The following is a 5,977-nucleotide window of genomic DNA, read 5'->3' on the forward strand; positions in this document are numbered from 1 at the left end:
ATGCAAGTTCCACAAGAACAGGATCCTGCCTGTCTTGATTACTTATCTTGGTTACAAAAATGTTCATAGTTGGGTTTGAGTCATAATGTTTACACTCTCTTTGACCAGTGCAATTTTCCCACCACTGATGTTTACTTCTCTCCTATCTCACTCATTGTCTGTCTTCAGGACAGGCATTCTCTCTCTCTCTCTCTCTCTCTCTCTCTCTCTCTCTCTCTCTCTCTGTCATAGTAATTTTAGTACAGTTATTTTCCTAACTGCACTCACCACTCTTTGTGGTAAGCTCCATAACATGAGCTAGTCCTTTCAGCCATCATCTCTATAGTCTCTGAGTATTAGTACCATATTTTCCTTTACTTTTATTATATACCACAGATGAGTGAACTATTCTATGTCTATCTCTCTCCTTCTGACTCACTTCATTCAGTATAATACTCTCCATGTCCATCCCTGTATAGACAAAATTATGACTTAGTTTTCCTATTAGATGTGTATTATTCCATTGTGTAGATCTACCACACATTCTTTAGCCATTTGTTTATTGACAGGCATCTGGGTTGTTTCTGGATTCTGGCTATTATAAATAGTGCAGAGGAGTGCAGAGGGCATTTTTTTTAAAACTGTGTTTATTTTTCCTAGGGTATATCCTTAGGAGTGGTATTGCTGAATCATAGGGAAGCTCAATTTCCAGATTTGAGGAATATCCATATTGTTTTACTGAAAAGCTGGATTAGACAGCATTCCTACTGGCAGTGAATGAGTTATCCTTTCTTCCTGCATCCATGCCAGCACAGGCTGTTCTTGTTCTTTGTGATGTCTGTCATCACATCACATCATCCCTGATCATTAGTGATTATTTCATGTGCCTATTGACCATCTGTATTTCTTCTTTGAGGAAATGTTTGTTTACTTCTTTTCCTCACTTTTTGATGGGTTAGATGATTTTTTCCTTGTTCAGTCTGTCAGTACCTTACATATCTTAGCTATTAGCCTTTTATCTGATAGGTATTGGGTGAATAATTTCTTTCATCCCATGGATGACTCTTGCACCCTAGTCACTGTTTAATTTGAAGTGCAGGAGCTTCTCAGTTTAATGTAGTCACATTTTTTAATATAATTTTTAATTTGATCATAGTGGCTTACATATTGTTGACAATAATATTTTAGGTACATATTTACATAAAATCAGGGGGTATTCCCATCACCAAATTGTCCTCCCTACACCTCCGTTTTTGTCCTACCTCCCATATCCTCTTCCCTCACCCCCAGGGTTGCTAGAATATGTGGTCCTCTCTGTATCTAGCCTACTACTTAGTAGTCTTGCACCTGTTTGGTCCTGGTGCCTCCCTTATTTCCCCCTCTAACTGGGGGGCAGGTGTAGTCACATTTTTATCTTTGTTTCCACTTGATTGGAGAATGGTGTTTTTACTTGAAGATTCTTTTAGTTTCAATGTCATTGAGTATTGTGTCCAAGTTTGCTTCTGTATCCCTTATCTTTGAAGGTCTGATAGCAAGGTCTTTGATCCTTCTTTATTTCAACTTTGCATAGTGTTAGGTAAAGGTCTGAGTTAGCTTTTTTGCATGTGGCTGAGCAACACCACTTGTTGAAGAAATTTTATTGATTCATTTTGAATTTCTTGCCCCTTTATCAAAGATTAACTGATTGTATGTCTGGAGAACATTTTCTGAAGACTCAAGTCTATGTCAAGTCTTTATTCCAATACCAAGCTGTTTTAATGACTATTGCTTTGTAGGACAATTTAAAGTTAGGGAAAGTGATGATCCCATCTTATTTTTCCTAAAGATTGGCTTAGTCATTCATGTGCATTTATTGTTTCAAATGCATTTCAGGAATGTTTCACCCACTTCTTCAAAGAATGTCATGGGTATTAGTAGAGAGATTTTACTGATTTAAAATTTTTTCATTTTGTTGATGTGATATGTTATGTTGATTGACTTTTGTATGTTAAAACATCTTTCATCTCTGGAATGAAACCTACTTGGTCATGTTGTCTGATCTTATTTATGAGACATTGGATCCTATTTGCTAGGATTTTGTTGAAGATTCTTACATCTGTGTTCCTCAGGGTTATTGGTCTGTAGTTCTCTTTTTTGTGGCATCTCTGTCTGGGTGATATTAGCATTGTAAGAACTATTTTCGAGTGTTTTTGCTTCAATTTCCTGGAAGAGCCTGAAAAGAACATGTTAGGTCCTCTTGAAAGGCTTAAAAGATTCCATTAGAGAATCCATCTGGTCTTTTGCTTTTGTTATAGGGAAGGTTCTTTATTACCACTTATTTCCTCAATAGTGATGGGTCTGTTCAAATATACTAGATCACCTAGATTCAACCTTGGGAGTTTATAAGAGTCCAAGAATTTATCCATTTCTTCCAAGTTCTCTTGTTTTTGTTTGTTTGTTTGTTTTTTTCATAGATTTCTCAAAGTAGTCTCTGATTACCCTTGGAAATTCTGTAGTATCTATAATAATTCCTCTCTTCATTTCTATGTCAGTTTATTAAGTTTATCTCTATATTTCTTTGTGAGTTTTGCTAGTAGTGTATCAATCTTGTTTATTTTTTAAAGGCAACTCTTTCTTTCATTGACTTTTCAGTTTGTTTTATGGATTTCCAATTTATTAATTTCTGCTCTAAGCTCTATTATTTCCTTCCACCTGCCTAGTTTTTATTTATTTTGTTGGTCACTTTCTGATTTTATAAGCTGTGCCATTAAACTGTTTACATATTCCCATTCTTTCTTTCTGAAGAGTGATTGCAAAGCTATAAATTTTCTTCTTAGTAATGCCTTTGCCTTGTCCCACAAATTCTGATAATCATTGTCTATAGTATATTATTTCCTTTATTATTATTTCTCAGTGATCTATTGATTTCAACTATTTGAATTTAGGGGTTTAGCTTTATTCATAAAAAAGAACACCTCCTACACATACATTCACATAAATTTCTCTCATATGTGAGATATAAAGAAACAGTAAGGAAACAATAATGAGTAAAGGCATAGAAATTTGTCTATTGAACTGAGCTTAATTAGGAGAGGTGCCCCGGGCCACATGCCTGGGCAAGCCGGTGAGTTGGGTCCCTTGGTGGAGTTTGAAGATACCCTAGGCTTTCCCCCATTATCCATTCAGCTCCTTAGGGAGGGTCTGGGTGGGGCCCAGAACTTCTGGCCTCCCAGCTTCTTGAAGGATCTCTCTCCTTCCTGGAGCCTGGAGCCTAGCAGTATGGGGTTCAGCAGGCCTCTGCCATGCCAGAGGACTTCTTAACCAGGCCTGGGGGGGGTGCGGGACTTGGGTAACCCCAGCCCCCTCTGCCACCTTGTTCCAGATCTCCAGGGCTTCCCCGGGCCACATGCCTGGGCAAGCCGGTGAGTTGGGTCCCTTGGCAGAGCTTGAAGGTACCCTAGGCTTTCCCCCCATTATGCATTCAGCTCCTTAGGGATGGTCTGGGTGGGGCCCAGCTTCACTGGTAATCTCTTTTCAGTATATATTTTCACAAGATACATTAATAGTACTCACTATCATTGAATTATGTTTTTATGTATGCAGAATGTCCATTTTGTACTCTGCCCTTTTGCACACCCCTACAAAAGATCATTTTTCTCTTTAACTTCCTTAACCCCTATCATCTACTCCTCATTTACCCTTTCTAACTTAAGTACTGTAGAGTCCTAAGTCACAGACCAAAGTGGTGCACTGGAGTTAACACCCACCCAACTATTCCAAAAGGCATAAAAAGGACACATATGTCTTTTCAACATTTTATGGGTGTTTTCTTTGACAGCTATAACTTTTGCTAAATATTTTCTTATACAGTGACGACCCCCCCCCCTTTTTTATCTTCTCTGTGTGAACTGCTCAATATGGAATTTGGTGTGAAAGAATCTCTCAGTTTAATGCTTATGTTTGAACCAAGTCATGGGTATTGTTGGACGTGTTTTTACGCCCCCATATACTCTGATAACGCCACGTGGCTCTATTTATTGTTTGCTTAGGCACACTAAAACGGGAAAATACTATACATACCAATAAGTTCTTATCTAATAGAGATGGGAACACACAAATCTTATAGTGCAATGGGACCTTACACCCTGAACATTGACATGGCAATGACCTGGCACAGGCCTCAGAAGAATGGGCATTCTCCATTCACCCCTGATCTAGAGAAGACATCTACAAAACATCCAAGGTTGTCTGTAACATCACCTGGAGGCAATCCTCTACCAGGGAAGACCCTACAGCTGCTCTGACATGGATCTATTCAAAAGAGACATCCCTTAACACTGAAAAGACTTAACAAGAACAATGACCTCCTTACTGGACAGGGCTTGCTGTATTGCCCCTTAATTGTGAGGTGAAACTAAAGGATACTCCACACCAGCCTGACGTCAATGTAGGATGTGCAGATTCCAGGATCTTTAATACAGAAACTTGATGCCAACAATAGGACTGCGTGAAAAAATAAAACTGTATTGGCACTACAGACAATGACTTGTATTGAATAAACTAGTTTGCCTAGAGCCTAGAGTTGGTCTTATGCTAGGAAACTTCAGGGGTAGGGTCTCATTTAGACCAAGGCTATTCCTATATATGACCCCTATATTTTGGTGGGCCTATGCAAACAATATTTGCCTCTAACACCGTTTTTACTGTGCCCTTTTGAATAACCCCCCCAAAAAGAAACCTCTTAAACTTTTGATGTTAATTTAAACTAATATGTATGTGCATGAATATATAAAAATACTATGCCTTTAAAGTTAAGGAGTCACATAAATCTCATGGCTTTATGTTGCTTTGTGTACTGCTAAGAAATGTTATAATGTACTACAATCTGGGGACTTGTGGACGAAGTAATTGTACATGGGTTCTGCCTTATTTTTCTTAATGTTTTTTTGACTGTAAGTTCAATATTTAGGTGTCAGCAAGGGGATTTTTTCTGAGAACTCTGTTTATGGGTGATTTTCTTTCACTGTAACTTTACCTTGTCCTCTTTGCATCATTGTTCTCATAATTAAAAATAAAAAATTTAAAAAAAATTAGGAGAGGTGGCTAGATCTAGGAGGGGCCCTTGGGACAATGGTGGAGAGAAATGATGGAAATAATGTTAGAATGTGTGTGTGTGTGTGTGTGTGTGTGTGTGTATATATATATATATAAAACATACAACAAATGAATATAATTAATAGCATTATAATTCATGGTACCTAATAATAAATGATAAAATATTAAAAAAAAGACAGCATTCAAAGTTACAGGCAATTGGGAGAAAATGGACTGAAGAGGATCCATTGTTCTGGTACTCTTCAGAAAAATTATTTATGAATTAATTCATTGAAACAATATTTTCATATTTAATTTTATTTTTTTTTACTTAAAAATTGGGTGGGGGGTTGGGCCATGCTCGGTGATGCTCAGGAATTACTCCTGGCTATGCACTCAGAAATTGCTCCTGGTTTGGGGGACCATATGGGACTCTGGGAGATCGAACTGTGGTCCATCCTAGGTCAGCCATGTGGAAGGCAAAAACCCTACCACTACACCACTGCTCTGGCATTTTTTACTTGAAATTTTGATTAGTCACTGTGTGTCACAATTTTACTCTAATGTCAGTAATAGGATTTTATACATACAATATCCCAATACCACACACTCCATTTACATCCGCCATCTCAACTTCTCTCTCTGTCTCCCACCCTTATCCTGATCCCTTATATTAGATCTTGTTTCCTTTTATAATAGGTTCAATATTGCTAGCAAATATAATTAATATATTTAATTAAAAATTATAGAATTCCTCCATTTACATGGGTTTTAGACTTGGGAGATTTTTTGTTTGTTTTTATATGCATAGTACTTAATTTTTTGGGGGGGGGGTGTTTGGGCCACACCCGGCGGTGCTCAGGGGTTACTCCTGGCTGTCTGCTCAGAAATAGCTCCTGGCAGGCACGGGGGACCATATGGGACA

This window comes from Suncus etruscus, chromosome 12 (assembly GCF_024139225.1).
Source record: "Suncus etruscus isolate mSunEtr1 chromosome 12, mSunEtr1.pri.cur, whole genome shotgun sequence".
NCBI classification, from domain to species: Eukaryota; Metazoa; Chordata; class Mammalia; order Eulipotyphla; family Soricidae; genus Suncus; species Suncus etruscus.